This window comes from Canis lupus, chromosome 35, assembly GCF_048164855.1.
Source record: "Canis lupus baileyi chromosome 35, mCanLup2.hap1, whole genome shotgun sequence".
NCBI classification, from domain to species: domain Eukaryota; kingdom Metazoa; phylum Chordata; class Mammalia; order Carnivora; family Canidae; genus Canis; species Canis lupus.
In genome coordinates this window covers 21435880-21455088 of record NC_132872.1, presented here as the reverse complement: position 1 = coordinate 21455088, position 19209 = coordinate 21435880, and the positions used below count along the sequence as shown (strand labels likewise).

At 33.4% G+C, this 19209-nt stretch overlaps 1 long non-coding RNA gene across 1 annotated transcript in view; it reads left to right on the top strand.

Moving 5' to 3' along the window:
• LOC140624979 (uncharacterized) overlaps positions 1-19209 on the top strand; it is a 47441-nt gene that overhangs the window by 15485 nt on the left and 12747 nt on the right. Inside the window, exon 3 of the long non-coding RNA XR_012024399.1 lies at positions 18800-18864. This is a non-coding gene — a long non-coding RNA (uncharacterized lncRNA). The remainder of the gene's footprint in view (positions 1-18799; positions 18865-19209) is intronic.

The following is a 19209-nucleotide window of genomic DNA, read 5'->3' as shown; positions in this document are numbered from 1 at the left end:
TAGGAGAAAAAAAGTATAACTGTGAAGAGTTCATAAAGACACCTTACAATTTTGCTGAGTTGACCTTGATTCTACTTCAGATACAACTTAGTTATAATGAAAAGCAAGTTCCATATTATTGTAGTATACCTAGTGATAAAAATGAGCATCAGAGATAGCTAATACTAGAAAATATATTTTATATTTATTGATTGCTAAATATATTGAACAAAATATGAACAATGAGTAGAGACTGTAAAATTTCCTAATATCTCAATATTAGATAAAACATTTCTTTCCCGTATGAAAAAAAGTGAGAAGACCAGAAAAATCAAGTTCCTTTCAAAATCTGCATATGCATATTGAAATACAAATAATTAAGTTTTTCCTTTTCCATCTTCCTTGAAGATTGTAGGGGGTGCTAAAATGTGATGGCCTTTTGTATTAACTGTGTTTTAGGAGGGAACAATCTCTGAAAGCTGCATTGTATGAGGAGAATTTAATAAAGAGAGGGATCTTGTTTATTTTTTTATTTCTTTATTTTTTTAATTTACACAGTAAAGTTCACTTTGTCGTTGTTGTTGTTGGAAAGATGCATGAGTTTATATACTTACACAAACACCAGCATAGACAGGATACAGAACAACTCCTTTTTTTTCAGACTCTCCCCCATCATTTGTCCCCTGCAACCACTTATCTGTCCTCTGTTGCTATAGTTTTACCATTTTTGAGAATATTATAAAAATAGAATCATACAGTATATAATATTTTCAGGCTGGCCTCTTTTACTAAGCATAATGCAAACATTATTTTGTTGACAAAATTCAACATCCGTTCATGATGCAAACTCTCAGTGAACTAGCAGTCTTTGGTCACATCAGGATCTACTAATTATAGCCCTGATGTATGAAACGAGATGGTTATCTGGAGTATGACACATATCTACCTGTATTTTTATTTCTGCCACATCTATTGTGATGCACACAACAGTAGTTTATATTTAAATGCGTTATAATAAGGTTACAGTACAAATAAAGTAATAATGTAAAAAGTATTAGCTCCTTTCAGTTATTCCCAAGATTTGCTGATTAGGGTGATGTCTTAGGAAAAAAAAAAGAGAGAGAGAGAAAGAACTGGAATTTGGTGTTTGAGTTAAATAATGAAACAGACTTTTGCTCTTCTTCTCTTCCTCCTTTGGAAGGAACATATATTTTGCTTGTTTAGAAATTCAGAATCAAGACAATATTCCTTTTAGTCAGCTCTAAGACTGTAGGCTCTTACATAAATCCTCTAAGTAAGTACACAGCTATACAGTATGGCAAAAACACAAAACTTAAAATTCTTTTTACAGTATCAAACAGAAAAAAATATAATAGAATATTACTTAGATTTAGTGATTAAAATCGGTCATTCATTCGACAAATATTATCAATCATATAGTATGTGGAAGGAGTATGATAAGGATTGAATATTGGGTCCTGAATAAGCTTTCCCCCAATTACTATTTTCCCCAATTAGCTCTTTAGAGCCTTCAACACCATCAGTATTGGACACTGGTTATTATGAGATGAACAAGTTAAATATGTTTAGTTCTACAAATATTTCTTAATTTCATTCTTTTTTTTAAAATTTTTTATTGATTTATGATAGTCACACAGAGAGAGAGAGAGAGAGAGAGGCAGAGACACAGGCAGAGGGAGGAGCAGGCTCCATGCACCGGGAGCCCGACGTGGGATTCGATCCTGGGTCTCCCGGATCGTGCCCTGGGCCAATGGCAGGCGCTAAACTGCTGCGCCACCCAGGGATCCCCTCAATCTTAATCTCAAATTGAATTTGCTAACCAACGAACACTTATTAGAAATGCTTGGAACTATGCCATTTTCTATTCATCTACATATACTTAATTTCCTTCCTATCATTCATTGTTCTGATTTATATTAAAGGAATTTGAACCCTAAACATTAAATTTCCTAGACCCTTCTTCCTGCTGGAATCCAGTTAGTATTGGCAAGTAAGAGGAACTAGCAGGTTTAATTTATTTATTGCATTTATGCAATTTGATTTTGAAATAATTATATTTTCATAGTAATTTGCAAAGAAAGAATGCAGAGAGGCACAGTATATTCTACACAATTTCCCCAAATTGCCAAAACTTAAATTATTATAGTACAACTACCAAAACCATGCATTGACATTTATATAATGTACATACAATTCTATTTCATTTTATCACATGCATAGATTTGTATAACCACCACTTTGATCAAGATACAAAACTGTTTCAGCACCATAAAAGATCTCCCATGTTTTATCCTTTAATAATCATTCCCATTGCTGCCATGCCCCTCCAGCATCTCTGACCCCTGGCAAATACCACTATGTTTTCTGTATCTATCATTTTGTCATTTCAAGAATGCTATCTAGATGGGATCATACAGTATGTGACCTTTTGGGATTTGTTTCTCTACTCAGAATAATGCCCCTGAGATCACTGGCATTATTTTAGAAGGAATGACCAGCACACAGCAGTGAGTGGTGGTTGACTGGACTTTGGTTTTCCAGCAGTAGCAGGAGGTAACTACCAACAGTTGTGGGAGCCACAGGCTTCAGAGGCTTTCAGCAGCACTGAAGGATAAATCAGTGAGTAGCTGCAAGCTTCAACTGACTTAGGAGGGTCCGGCATTGGCAATATCTAGCAGGGTCAAGGGAACAAGTCCACTTGAGCTCTGGAAACAAGACCTCCCTTGTTTCTTCCAGACCTCTGGTATGGGAGAAGTTTCCTGAAATTATTATTATTTTTTTTTGGTTCCTGAAATTATTAATCTCTATTTACTTCAGTGTCTCCTTTTCATTAATTCTACCCTTTTAATACTTTTATAACTAGTTCTCAGTATTTAATACCCTCTATATTACTTACTTAGCATAAATTCTACTTTTCTGAGTGGATTCTGACAGAGACATTGTTAAACAGATTCGATGCTAAGAAGTTAGTTCATAGAGTATCATTAACACATATTGATAGTATTGATATTATTACTAATATTAGTGATAATAAAGCTATTATTTATTGGAAATCTATTCTGCACTAGGCATTCTGTATAATAGCTTTCTTTCAAACAGCAATGAAAAAAAGTTGAGTAAGAAGAGTAGAGCTAAAAAAAAAAAAAAAAAAAAAAAAAAGGAAGAGTAGAGCTATGCCAGCTTTGAATACAGTCATTTTTAATTATATAAACACATTTTCTACATGTATTTGATGAAAAAACTGAATTCTCAGAGTCAACTAAAAGTTAATCTATTTCACATGACAGCTCACTTAGGAGTCCAATGGTCATTCAATGTCAACGTGGTTAAGTTTATGATGCTTAATGACAGAACCAGAATATGGTTGCAGTGAAATGTTCTGGTGCTATAACACTCACACTGTGAAATGCTGTCCTATTGAGCATTTCAGATTCCAAGTCCAAGCCAATATTCTTTAACTTGTGAAAATACTTTTGGCATTATATTTTATGTTTGCTGAAAAGTCGTCTCAGTCAAAATGGTTTGGTGGTGCCAGTTGAAGCCTTGTGCAGCTGGCAACTTTTAATTGTTTCCTGTATAGCTTGGAATGACAATGATGCCAGTGGCCTAGTTTAATAATTGATTACTTATTTAAAATAAATAAGTTTTATGTTTTGCTTTAACTGGCTACACTTTAAAAAAATGTTTTTTCTAAAAGGAAGAAAATTATATAAAAGTCTCCTAATTTAATAAAAAGCCACGTTAAAAAAATAAAAAGCCATGTTTTTATTTCTCAAATTCCTTTGGAAAAATTTTAGCCTGTATCTTAAACATTTAGTTATCTAAATATTCTTAACCAGTGACCATGATTGTCACTTATTTCTCCATGAATTTTTAAAGTGATAACTCTAGTCCAAATTGAATTGCTCCTAATAAATTGTATTTTATATTAATTATACCATATAATTTGTGTTATATTTTACTGTTTTTACAAAACCCCCACCACTTTTGTTTCTGAAATTGATCAATTGTTAATAATGCCAAATACATTTATTTCATATTTCTACCATGTGTAAGACCTTAATGCTATGGATATATTAATATTTGTGTTTTTAAGCTCTCACTCTAATAAAATATTCAACTAACTTGTTTCTATATCTGTATTTGAATGTTTACAACTACTAATTTAAGAGTAAATTGCTAAAGTGTTCTCTTTTAAAATTGAGAATCATGCCAAATCAGAGCATGCAATCCCCTCTGATCATGGATTCCATCTGGTTTATACACTCTCTGCCTTGTTGGCCAGTGATTACACTGGGTGTTTATTCAACAATCATTGTCTCAGTGCTAATCTCTAAGTAAAAACAAAGCACTCAATGTGACAAAGTCCCTGCTTTCATAAAACTTGTATTTAAGAAACATAAATAAGAAAAATATTAAATAAAAAGATAATTTCTCATGATAATAATCATATAAAGAGAGCAAATCACAAAAATATTATCTGAGGAAGAATTATTGTAAACAAGTCATGAGGGACGCCTGGGTGCCTCAGCCGTTGAGTGTCTGCCCTTGGCTCAGGGTGTGATCCTGGAGTCTGGGATCCAGTCCCACGTTGGGCTCCCTGCACGGAGCCTGCTTCTCCTTCTGCCTGTGTCTCTGCCTCTCTCCCTATCTGTGTCTCTTATGAATAAATAAATAAAACCTTTAAAATAAGTAAATAAATAATAAATTAATAAATTAATAACTAAATAAGATAAAATAAACTGATAAATAAGTCCTGAAAGAAATTCTCTTAAAGGATATGATATTCAAGCTGAGAACTGAATTTTGCCAACAGCTTATTCAGATAATCAGAAGAAAAAATATTTCAGTCCATGGTTAGCATAAACTCCTGGAGGTGAGAATAAGCTTGACTTACTTAAAAAAAACGTTTTTTTTTTTCTTTAGGTGTTTTTTAATTAAATTAAGTAGTTTAGATTTTACACCAGGAATAATAGGAAACATTTTTGTTTGAACAAGGAGGTAATCTCATTTTATTTGAATTTATGATAATGAATCTGTGTTGTGAAAAATGAATTAAAAGTGGCAAAATATAAAAATGTCTTAGTTATAGGTGAGAAACAACGGTTGTTTAGGATGGTATCAGTTGATACAAAGATAAACAGGCATATTTGCAATGTGTTTGTTAGCCAAATTAAAAATACTTGCATAAATTAGAGGTGAAGAACAGAAAAACTTAGGTGGACAAATGAAAATTTTAGGAAAAGCTCTCAAAATGTCAAAAAAAATTTCTCTCCAAGCTTCACTATTTATAATCAGCCAAATCTTATATAATTTAATCCTCTCAATAATTATATTTAATAATTATTTTTATTGTACTCTAAAGATGAATTCACTCAATGTCAGGAAGATTAAGTCAATGTCTCAAGATTGCAGAGCTTTCTTTAAGGTAAAATTAGCAATATAAAACTTCAGAATATATTTAAATAGAAATGCCATAGAAATAATTTAGACTCCATGTTTTTTTCTGATTGGAAGCTGCTGAGATGGAAGGTGGGAATGTATAGTCATTTGTTAAACATATGATTTGCTCATAACATGTGCCTCTGAAATAGTTGTACCTGAAGTACAAGCTGGCAAAAATTTCATTAAAAGAAATATTTTAGGGGATCCCTGGGTGGTTCAGTGCCTGACTTCTGCCCAGGACATGATCCTGGAGTCCCAGGATCGAGTCCCACATCAGGCTCCCTGCATGGAGCCTGCTTCTCCCTCTGCCTGTGTCTCTGCCTCTCTCTGTGACTCTCATGAATAAATAAATAAAATCTTAAAATATATATATATAAAGAAATATTTTACCAAAATCACTTGATATGAATTTCTTATGAATCTAACTTGAAATTTTCTGAAATACAACCACAAAATTCATTCTTTACTGCCATACAAAATTAATGAGATGAATTTTCAAAATTTAACAGAGAAGTTCATTAGGGATTATTTAGCAAATTAAGCTTGGAGTATTGGCATTATTATATTATTTTTTATGTTTGTTAGTATTAAGCTTACTAAGTGCTAGTTTCTTTCCATAAGTTATTTCATTTAATTATTAAAAATGTACTTAGAGGTAGAAAGTATATGGATTTTTCCAATCCAGATACTAAGGAGACAATTCAAGTAACTTGGTCAAGATCACTAGGTTAAAACAGCCTGAGATGAGTTTCAACTTCATTTAGTTCTAAATTTATAATAAATACTTAAGTACATTCTATTTTTTCCAGCAAAAAGTGGGTAGAATGATAGCCGCTGTTTTGAGATATATCTAAAAGTATATTTTGATTTGTGTGTGGTTAATTCATTTTTTCATATACATATACCCATACCTTATTTTAAAACATCTAAGGATTTAATTCTAGTGCCTCGTATTTGTGTAATATAGAAACATAGAAAATTTGACTTGTTAGATATAAAACAGCAAATGTTAATTTCCAAGGATATAAATACTAATTCAATTCTTTACTGAAAGCTTATTCTTGTCCCAGAGCTAGAACAAACCATCCTAAAATTTTATGCAACCACAAAAGACCATGAATAGCCAAAGCAATCTTGAAAAAGAAAAGTAAAGTTGTAGGCATCATGATTCTGGACTTCAAACGATATTACAAGGGTGTTCTTATCAAGACAATATGTTACTGGCATACAAAGAGACACATAAATCCATAGAATAAAAGAGAAAACCCAGAAATGGACCCACAACCATAGGATCAACTAATCTTCAACAAAGCAGGAAAGAATATCCAATGGTAAAAACACAATCTTTTCAACAAATGGTGTTGGGAAAACTGGACAGCAACATTCAAATGAATGAAACTCAACCACTTTTGTACACCATACAGAAAAATAAATTCAAAATAGGTGAAAGACCTAAATGTGAGATAAGAAACCATCAAAATCCTGGAGGAGAACACAAGGAGCAACCTTTTTGACCTTGGCTATAACAACTTCTTAAGACATGTCTCTGGAGACAAAGGAAACCAAAGCAAAAATACACTTTTGGGACTTCAAGAAAAAAAGCTTCTGCACAGTGAATGACAGATGCAGTGTCAACAAGAATAAAGGGAACCTTTGGAATGAGAGACTCTATAAAGAATTTATCAAACTCAACACCCCTCCCCCAAATAATCCAGTTTAAAAATGTGTAATCCAACAGATTTTTTAGAAAATAAACATACCCATGTGACGATAATCCAGTTTAAGAAATAGAATAATGCTAGCAAACTAGAAGCCTTACTGCCTCCCCCGTCATCTTCCAGTCTTTATCCCCTCTGTACTTACCAAAGTTAACCAGTATCTTGTAACATTGGAGATTGGTTTTGCCAATTAGGGGCCTTTTATAAATAGAATAGTGTATATTCTTCTGTGATGACTTCTTTCATCCAACATTATGTTGCTGAGAACATGTAATTTAATGCATATTGATTATCTTATTCTAATCTAGCATTAATTTTTAATGCAGCAATTCATGTATATGGTTGACTCTTTTTTTTTTAAGATTTTATTTATTAATTCATGAGAGAGAGAGAGAGAGAGAGAGGCAGAGACACAGGCAGAGGGAGGAGAAGCAAGCTCCATGCAGGGAGTCCGATGTAGGACTTGATCCCAGGTCCCCAGGATCACACCAGGGGCTGAAGGCAGAGCTAAACTGCTGAGCCACCCAGGCTGCCCTACAGTTGACTCTTGTTAAACAACTGGGTTGTGTCCAGTTTGGGACTACTACAAGTAATTTTCCATATCAAAACTCAATTGATAAAATAACAATTATAAAATAGTTTATTCACCAGGGCAGCTCAGTCAATTAAACGTCCAACTCTCAGTTTCAGCCCAGGCCAGGATCTCAGGCTCAGGGAACCAAGCTCCACCTGGGGCTCCATGCACAGCATGGAGTCTGCGTTTCTCCCCCTCTCCCTGCCCCAGGGACTCTCTAAAATAAATAAATAAATCTTTAAAAAAAAGTATATTCTCCACTGCTGCTGTGCCATCTCTGCATGGAGGAAGCATTCATATTAAGTGTTCTAGACTTGTCCTGTTTGTCTACTTTTTATTTTACCCTTGCAAGAACACTGCACTCTCATAGCTTTAATAATAAACCTTGATATTCAGAGTAATAACCCCTTTATACCTTTCTCCTTTTCTTCAAGAGTCATGCTATTTTGGGCTTTCAAATTTCTAATAACTTAGATTTGTTGACCAATTTTAGTAAAAGTTATGCATAAATTTGTTTAGGAATATCTTAATTCAAGAGGTCAATTTAAAGGGAACTGACAGCTTTCCAATATTGTCTTTTGATTCATGGATCTGATATATTATTCCCTTATGTCTAGTTCTAAAAGAAAAAAAAAAAGACTCCATTCTTAGAGTTACCATTTTTTGCCTGTCAGTTCAAATAAATAACTTAGTTTCTCTCCTCTGTAATTTGGATATATCATATATTCATTATAATTTAGTACAAAATGTTTTATAATTACATTTATGATTTATTTCTTTGAGCTACAGATTATTTAGAAAAAAGCTTTACATTTCTAAACATGTGATGGTTATATTTTGTTATGACTTTCTAGCTTACTTCCATTATTTTATAATCAGAATGATTATGAATGATTTAAACCCTTTAAGCATGTCAACATTTGCTTAGTGGCATAGCATATGGTGAAATTTTATTAACATTGCATGTATACTTCAAAAAGACATTATTTTCTGCAATTGTTAGTTTCTATAGAAAAAACATTATATCAAGATTATTCATCAGAGTTCCAATTTTCTATATTCTCACTCATTTTTTTGTCTGATTGCCCTACCAGCTATTGAAAAATGTATGCTAAAATTTCCCACTATAATTATAGTTTTTTATATTTATCTTTTTTGTTTGGTCAAATTTTACTTTGTTGTGACATTGTATTATGTGACTACAAATTAAAATCTGCTATATTTTCTTCATTAATTAAGCATTTTATCATCATGAAATTTCACTTTATCTTTTCCCTTAAATTCAACTGTGCCTAACTAATAGCTCCATCAATTTCTTTTGATGGGTATTCACATAGCATTTGATTTTCTCTACTTTTACTTTTAAATGCTCTTCATTTTTTATGTTTCTCTCATTTGTAGTATATATATTTTTTTCTCTATGTCTGATAATTATTTTTGAACATCAATTTCATGTATACAAATGTGCTTTCTGATATTGGGAGTTTAAATAAACCATTTTGGTACTTCTTTTCTCTTTATTCTGCCTATTATGAGTTTCTTTCATCACTTATTTGATTTATTTATATTTATTTTTATAAAATTATTCAATTTTCCTTATATTACCCATGCACTCATTCTTCTACCACTATATCAGTAGTTTCCAGATCATATCATACATTGCTATCTTATCAAAATCTAATAAAAATATCTAATTTCAGTATGGAAATGTCTAAGGTTTTGGATTCCATTAGCTCCATTTATCTTTTTCACAATTTATATCATCTTTCTCTCATATACCTTAAATTTTTTAAATTCCACTCGATATTACTATATTGTTTTAAGCTCTTACTATTCATTTGATTTATCCAAATATTTCCTTTTATAAATCCTTATCCTTTATCTTATCCAAGTTATCTGATCTTCTATTTAGTTTCATGTATATTTTTTCAACACTTGAATACCCTCTTATACTTGCTTTATCATCAGAAATACTGACACATTTTCTCAGCTTGTTCTTTTATTTTTTTTTTTAATTTTTATTTATTTATGATAGTCACACAGAGAGAGGAGAGAGGCTGAGACACAGGCAGAGGGAGAAGCAGGCTCCATGCACCCGGAGCCCGACGTGGGATTCGATCCTGGGTCTCCAGGATCGCGCCCTGGGCCAAAGGCAGGCGCCAAACCGCTGCGCCACCCAGGGATCCCATCAGCTTGTTCTTTTAATAACATTTTTTTATTTCATCTTTCTTTTTGAGACTAATTTAGCTAAAATTGTAGACTAGAAGCCCCTTCTTTCCCTGCCAAACACAGCCCAAAGTTTTAAATATTATATCCAATCATAATCCTCTATTGTTTTCTTTTTTTTCTTCTTCTATTGTTTTCTATGAGAAATTATGTGTCAGTATTGTCATTGATTATTTGAAAACACTCATTTGTATCTCACTTCCTACTTTTCTATATATCTATTTTTTTTACAAATTCATTTTGTGAGAAACACTGATGTCATTATTTTTGCTGAGGCAAGTGCATTTAGTCTGCTCAATTATATTTTATGTCTTTGGGTAATGATTCTAAATTTTTCATGGGTTGGAGTAAATCAAATTGGGAATTTAAACCAAATCCTCCATCACTTATTTACCTTTCAATTATGATACAATCACCTACATTAACTTAGTTTAAAAATATTTTATGTTTAAATTTACATTCAGCTGTAACTTGAATAAACACACACACACATACACACACAGACTTATAGTGATTTTGTGAAATTCGGGTTTAGAATTAAAGACATAATGCCTAGGACAGCCCCGGTGGCCCAGCGGTTTGGCACTGCCTTCTGCCCAGGGCATGACATGGAGACCCCCGATCCAGTCCCACGTCAGGTTCCCTGCATGGAGCCTACTTCTCTCCCTCTCCCTCTGCTTGTGTCTCTGCTTCTCTCTCTCTCTCTCTCTCTCTCTCTCTCTGTCTGTCATGAATACATTAAAAAAAATAGACATGCCTAAAATAATTGTTATATTTTTCATTCTTTAAAATAAACTTATGTGCTACCAGTACTCATTAGGACATAGAATGATGATAGGCCTGTGGTCTCATGATAACAAGAGAAAAACAAAACAAACAACAAACAAAAAAACAAGATGAAATATTTAAAAGATAATAGACTTTTATAGAAGGCTATTGTAGAGTAGTGTATGCAAGGAAGCCTGAGAAACAATATTCCCGAGAGGACCAAGTCTCCTATAGGTGAGCAGAGTGCCACAGCTGGCTAAGGAAAAAAAAACCTCAAGCAGAATTTTAAGGACAATTTTAATAGCAAGATAGATTAGAATCCAAAAGAGGTTAAAATGTAAAATTAAATAACTCAACCTAAAATTTTTCCTCTTGTCTGAATTTTGCTGAAAGATTAGCAGTGAAAGTAGTTGGAAATCTGAAAGAATTTATGAAGTTTTTATGATTTGCAAAGAAACTAGATTCATAAACCCTGACAGAAAGCTCTCTGAAATATCACTCCAATAACATACTTGATCAAATTTTCACAAGAATACAGAGATCAGCCCTTCAGCAACTGTAGTTTAAAGTGAGTAGAAAGAGATTTTTCTAACAAAGTGTAAAAGAAAAAAATCTAACTAAAACAGCACCAAAAACAAAAACAAAACAACAAAAACAGCACCTAAATTGGTAGCATCTGACTCTTTAGCTTCTTATTCTAGCTGCTAGAAAAAGGAGAGAGCTTGTAACATCATGGATACAAATAGAAAATGTTGTATTTCCAAAATCCCTATGCTGTTACTTTATACCCATTGTCCAGAAAATAATAGGGAAAAAGTGAGAAGTATGGAAAAACTGGAAACTCCATACATAATTAAGAGAAAAAAATTCAACAAAAGCAGATCCCCAGATGATTCAGATGTTGGTATTAACATTTAAACAATTATGATAAAATACATATTATGCCTTGGAGAGTGACACAATCTGTTTATTTTCTTTATTTTTTAAAGATTATTTATTTATTTATTCATGAGAGACACATAGAAAGAGAGGCGGAGACATAGGCAGAGGGAGAAGCAGGCTCCACGCAGGGAGCCTGATGCGGGACTCAATCCTGGGTCTCCAGGAACATACCCTGGGCCCAAGGCAGGCGCTAAACCGCTGAGCCGCCCAGGGATCCTCTCAATCTGTTTATTTTTACAGCCAAGGCAATGAGGTACCTTGTGATGCTTCTTTCCTAAACAGAAACCTTTTGTTTTTTAATTATGGCTTTACAGAAAAAGTGTGTAGGCCACTTCATTAAGGAATAGAATATAAGACAGAAGTCCTTTTCACATTGGAACAAGAAAAACTGCTCCAGTCACCACTTCTGAAGTACTGAAAGGAGGACAGAAATAAATGTAGGGCAAGCAGGTGATTTGGGATTGTGGGCCTAAACTTAGGGATTTAAGAAGGTTGCTGCTAATAAAATAACCATGTTCGTATGGGGAAGACAACTGAGTTAGTGTTGCTCATCACTGACAGATTTACCACCATTTAGCACCATTTACTATGGAATGGGAACTATTCTGCACCATTGGTAGAAGAAGTAAACTAAAGCAGGTTTTCCAATATCCCCTTACCTTCAAGTAGTAGCAATAAGTGATAAAGAAATCCCTAAATGTTACAGGAAGGGATCATGGAGTATGCTAACGTTAAAAAGGCCTTAATGTGAACAGTCTTTGAATCCAGAGGCAAATCTCTATTGGCCCACATATCAACAGTGGGCATCACATCATCTCAAAATATTAGATAGGACTTGGCAGATATAAATTAAAAGACCAAAACCGATCAGCCATTTTGCATCAGAAAGAACAAGGGATTAAGATACTCCTAATTGATTGAATCTCTTCTCTCATTGGCTTCTATGGAATCACAAAAGCTATTCCAGGTACTTAGCGCCTACATGAAGAAAATGACGGCAGACATATGAAGCACTAAGCATTTATCTGTATGAGTCTGGAAAAAAAAATCAACTTGTAAAGACTAAGATACCATAGATGAAAAAAAATTTCTAGTTGTTTGCTTATTTGTACACTTGGTGTACTGTACTTGGATTAGTCCACTAATTGGAAAATAAACAACGAAAAGCTATCACATTATTTTTGTTCATTTAAGAAGCTGAAAAGCAGAATAAGTATATTTAGGATTCACTATCTGAATAACTGCAGGAATATCTGAGAATATAATTTTATTTTTTAACATGTATAGGTCTTCTTTTTGAGAACTGGCTGATAGCCTAAAAGGCACAGCTCTAACATGGCTTTAACCTATTATTTTTTGATGTTTAATGAGTAAGAAAAAATGAAATAATAAAACAAAACTATACATTTAATTAACAAATATCTATCTTTTTCCCAATCTCCCAAAACATAATCTGGAATGGGGAAAACAGACTCTCCGTGTGTTTGTTCCCTTCACATCATCAGGACATCCAGGGAAAAGCCTGAGCAGGACCCTCAATAATATAGGATCCCAGACAATGGACCCCTTTTGCCAGAGTCTAAGGAAGGTACTGTCTCACTAGCAGTATTATGCTTCTTTGGTAATATTAATGGGAACTAAAGGACGAAACATGGAGATATTTAAAAAGAAGCATAAGTAGAGAACCAGTTAGGAATGTAAGAGATTTTATACTTATGTAACACAGACTAAAGTCAAATGCAAAGGTATGTTAATTCAATAAGCTGCAGCTGGGATGAGTCATAGCTTGTAAATGGTTTTTATTAGGCCATTAGTAATCTGAAGTTATGAAATTATGTGGCTTTAAGGTCAATCTAACATTGCACTACTGTTAATAAGATATCTTCATGATTTTCCATCAACCTACACACTGAGTCATCACATTTCTGATATCAGGCTAATTCATCAATAAGTGGATTGTTTCCTCTAAAAAGAAAAGTGCAACCTATAGCGACATATGCATTCTAACAGAATATGAAAAACTAAATTTTATGTAATAAATTTTGAAAAGGCTTGGCAATTATTCATCCCATTCAGTGTTCTGCAAAACTTTTAATATCTATTCAGAAAGTCTAATAAAAATTTTTCTGGATTGAAAAGAAACAGGACTCTCCCTGATTCTTGAGTGCCTTTCAAGCAGTTTGTTATTTAAGATTCTTAATGAAGACAGACCAGTTCCATTCCTAAAGATACACTTCATTAACATCAATTATTTGAGTCCCTGTAACATGTATAGATACAGAAAAAGAAAAATTTTAAGGGGAAGATAACCCAAGTGTTTGAATAATTAACAACTGTTTAATCATTATTTATTGCCTGTTTCATAAGTTTACTCTAAGATGCATTGCATTAGAAAAAAAATAATGCAATAAATAGTAATATATCATTCAGTAAAAAGTCCCTCAGTCACCAACAAGGTAAAAAAATGAGGAAGAATATAATTTTTTAATCTCTAGCATACATGTAGTATTAAAATATTCAATCATTTACTCCAGTCCACAAAGCAAGCCAATAATGTGAATTTAATCCAAAGTGAGTTTTTTTTTTATATCCATAATTATTTTACTGCCAATAAAAACAATCAGTAATTTTGGATTCATTTGGATTCAACTATGCATAGCATCTCTATGTTCAAACCACTTTGTGACTTGAAACTATTATTCTAGAAGAAATAAATAAAAGCTATTTTTAATATACTGTTCATATAAAATCTACTACCAACTTTACAAATCTTTATCATTTGACTTTCTTATCCCTGACTTCCACCTTTATGTTCACACTTGATTTTAATTTTTTTAAAGGTTTTTTTTATTTATTCATGAGAGACACAGAGAGAGGCAGAGGCATAGGAAGAAGGTGGAGAAGCAGGCTCCATGCAGGAGCCCCACGCAGGACTTGATTCCCGAACTCCATGATCACATCCTGAGCTGAAGGCGGATGCTCAACCACTGAGCCACCCAGGCGTCCCCACACTTGATTTTAATGATTTTAATAATTCATTAAAAGGAAAAAGAACAGTTGCTTTCCTTTACCTTTGCTGCCACTCATTCTTCATCACAACACTTTTTTTTTTTTTTAATTTTTATTTATTATTTATGATAGTCACAGAGAGAGAGAGAGAGAGAGGCAGAGACATAGGCAGAGGGAGAAGCAGGCTCCATGCACCGGGAGCCCAACGTGGGATTCGATCCTGGGTCTCCAGGATCGCCCCTGGGCCAAAGGCAGGCGCCAAACCGCTGCGCCACCCAGGGATCCCCATCACAACACTTTACAAGACTTTAATTAAAAGACTTTCTTTTATTACCCAAATACATTTTGTTCATCATGATAAGACAGTTGAATTCAGTGTCAGATATCTAATTGTCTTTTATTTAGTGGCTAGTTCATTGATACAATCAGTATAATTAGGCTGATCTTGAAGTTTAATGAACATTCAGAAAAAATAAAATCTCTACAGGAAAGAGCAACAACTCTAGTAAATTATATTCCTTGGTTTCTTAATGATCTAGGTTTTGTTCTGATGTCTCTGTTTGGTGGAAGAATGAAATCTTACGTGTCTTACCTTGCTCTATTAGGCCTGCTGATGATAAACAGAACGTTTAAAGAAATGATTGTATGCTATGGCTGCTGTTACAGAGCCATAGCTGGAAGACTGATTGCAAATAAAAAGATAATCAACAAAATATTCTCTGTCCCCAGAGCCTTATTGCACTAGGATAGGAAATTAAAGTCAAATAAGCTTAAAAGTGAATTCTATACAAAGGAAGGGTTTTTGTATACTTAGGCCATTTTATTATTCCAATGACAACTATAATAAACGATTTAATTTAAAAAAAATAATACAAATTCCTCAGATTTACATTTTTTCAATAAACATTTTATGTTAGAACAGTTTTAGATTTACCAAAAAAAAGATGTCAAGATAGTAATATGCTTAATCTCCCTATTATTAATATCTCACCTTAGTATGGTACATTTGTTACAATTAATAAACTGATATTGATACATCATAAGCAAAGTTCACACTTTATTAAAGTATCCTTAGTTTTTATCTAATTTCCTTTTTCCGTTTTAGGATCTATCTAGAATATGACATTGGATTTAGTTGTCTTGTCTCCTTAGGCTACTCTTGGCTGTAATAACTTCTCAGAATTCTCTTGATTTTGATGACCTTGATAATTTTGAGAAGTAATGTTTAGGTATTTTCTAACTATCCTTTAACTGGAATTTGTTTCATAGTTTTCTCATGATTAGACTTGGTTTATGTGTTGTGGGGAAGAGCAGAAAGGGAAAGTGCTATTTTCATTACATTATATTCATGGGTTTATGCTATCGAAGTAACCTCACTGTTGATGTTGACCTTGATCACATGTCTGTAGGAGTGTTTATCAGATTTCTCTGCTATAAAGTTACTCTTTCCCCCACCCCCTTGCTCTATACTTTATCCTTTGGAAGAAAATTACCATGCATAGCCTAAAATTAAGAAGTGAGGGGTTATACTCCATCCCCTTGAGGGTAAAGTATCAACATAAGTTATTTGGAATTGTTTTCCATGGGCTTGTCTATTTTCACCTATTTGCTCATTTATTCAACCATTTATTTATATCAGTATGGGCCTATAGGTATTTATTTTGTACTTTGCCTTTTAAAGCAGTATTACAATATCTATTTTGTTGTTAAAAATTTCAGATTTGGGCATTGGTAACTCCTACAGACAGCCACTATTTACTTACTGCATCTATTTGATATATCAACATCAGAGTGTTGTGTTTTGTTTTGTTTTGTTTTGTTTTGTTTAGAACTTCCTTACTTTCTGGCACCGAAAGGCACTCCATACTCATATTGAGTATTTCTATCCCAGTCCTAGAATCAGCCATTTCTCCAAGAAGCTCTAGTTTCTTTACATGAAAATCAAAGAATATTACTCAGCCATGAAAAAAAAAAAGAAAGAAAAGAAAAAAAAAAAGCTTTCCATTTGCAATGTTGTGGACGGAACCAGAGTCTAGTGAAATAAGTCAGAGGAAGACAAGTATCATATGATTTCACGCATATGGAATATAAGAAACAAAGTAGATGAACATATGGGAAGGGGGGACGAAAAAAGAAAGAGAGGGAAACAAAACATAAGAGACTCTTAACAATAGAGAGCAAACAGGATTGATGAGGGAGGTGGGTGGAGAATAGGCTAGATGGGTGATAAGTATTAAGGAGGGCACTTGTGATGAGCACTAGGTGTTGTACTTAAAAGTGATGAATCACTGAATTCTATTCCTGAAACAAAATTGCACCAGATGTTAACTAAAATTTAAGTTAAAATCAAGTTATTAACCAAGATTAGAATACTAGCTGTGTTTATTGTTACTGGGGGGAGGAGGTATCATTGCTTTTAGTTCCTCTCAAATGACAGAATAAGGAATTATATGTGTATATACTAACTAGTGTGTGTGTGCTTGTATCTCTAAATTTTCTATGTGTAATTTATGTATATTTATGGTAAGCTATACATATATGAGGGAATATTGATGATTCCAACTTTAACGCGTTATAAATGCATCATTCTAGCTTCCTCCCTTTCTTGTGTATAAACTCTCACTCCAAGGGCATCTGGGTGACTCAGTCTGTTAAGTCATTAATCATCTGCTTTTGGCTCAGGTCATGATCCCAGGGTCCTAGGATAGAGCCCCCTGTTGGGTTCCCCATTCATCAGGAAGTCTGCTTCCCTCTCTCCTTCTGCCTCTCCTCCCTGCTCATACTCTCTCTCTCTCTCTCTTTCTTATTCTTTCTTAAATAAATAAATAAAATCATTAAAAAAATAAAAATTAGAAATAAATAAAAAATAAACTCTCACTCCAACAATAAGAAACCTGGTGCCCACCATCCAGCACCCATTTATTTGATTATTTAATCCCAGTATACATATTTAAAGTATCAGAATTACTAAACCTTTCCCCTTTGAAAAATAATTTTATCAGCTATGGTATAGTACTTATGTACAATTGCTTCTGATTTAATTTTAGAGATTCTGTTAATTTCCAAACTTACTGTCAGCACTATTTTTCACACTGACCTTCAGTGAGGTTGTTTCATAAACACAGTTAGAATGTATTGTCACATTCCACATTCCATCCAGGGATCCCATTACCTCCTACATAATTATTTTTAAAATTTATATATATTAAGGTTTAATCTTTGGGCTGTACATTTATGTAGGTTTTGTGAAAGGCCTTACATCATATATCTTTTCACTGCCCTAAAAATTCTCCTTTGCCTCACCTATCCAATATTTTCCCCATTCTCCAGGAAATCTTGGGATTACTTTTTTTTTTTTTTTGCATGTTTTGTAATTTTCTGTTGAAAGCCAGACATGATTTATCTGGTAAAATAAGCTAAAAAATGAACCTTCCTCATGAAATTTTATGTTAATCTGGCTAGCAGTTAAACTATGTTTAATGTATGCTACGGTGGTTAAGAGGCTTCAAATTCTGCTGGTGTCCTGATTTATGTGTCCTCTTGATTTTGGGCTCTACTAAGTACTCATCCTCAAGGGATCTGCATCCCTTAGTTCTTCACCTATAATTAATTATTGCTAAACCAAAGTCTTGTTAGTACAGTACTAAGGTGTAAGTGAGGAGGCATATTCTACAGTTTTATATTAAATCTCAGGTTTTGTTTTGTTTTGTTTTGTTTTGTCTTTGTGAGCTTGTATATTTGTGCTGTGACCTTCTCATGTGTTTACAGCTTTACATTTTGGGGTTTTGTTTGTGTGTTTGTTTGTTTGTTTGTTTGTTTCCCACGTAGATGTGACAGGAAGGCTAAAGGAGGCTGGAGTAGTAGAAATGCTCTTCCCCAATAGAAAAGGCTCTGTTAAAATACTTTCTGCTGGAAAGTAAGTCTTTGCGGTGGAGAACGCACTGGATGCATTTCACAGTGGTTATTCTTCCCACCCTCCACCAGAGGGAAAAATGGATTTTTTTTCCTCTTCATTTTGAGAACCTATTGGGATTCCTAGAGTTAAAACTCAGTAAAAGCATGGGACCAATAGTGGTTTCTAGGAGTTTCTCACTCTGATTTTCCTATTGGCCTCCAGCAATTCATGAAAATTGTCAGAAGGTTTCCACCAGTTCACGGCTCTAGCAGCTTCTGCTACAGAAGGTAAGTCTTAGCTGTGACAATTTTGATTTGTCTGTCTCTCTAAATTTTAGAGTAACAGTCTGTCCTATGATCTTAATTTTCTGTTAGGTCCAGGAAGAGCCCTTGATCTTCTATTTGTTCAAATTTCAATTTGTTCGAAATTTATTGTAATAGCAGTGGTGATTTCTAAGTACGTCATGAGCTGAAACTGGAAGTCCATGACTATATTTTTATTAATTTTTCTCTTGACTTTAGAATTTGAATTTTTTAAAATATTTTTTCATATATGCATACTTGGAAGTGAAAGGTGGCATTTTTAAAATTCCATAAAATAAAATAAATTATAATTCTTAGATCCCTCTTTCT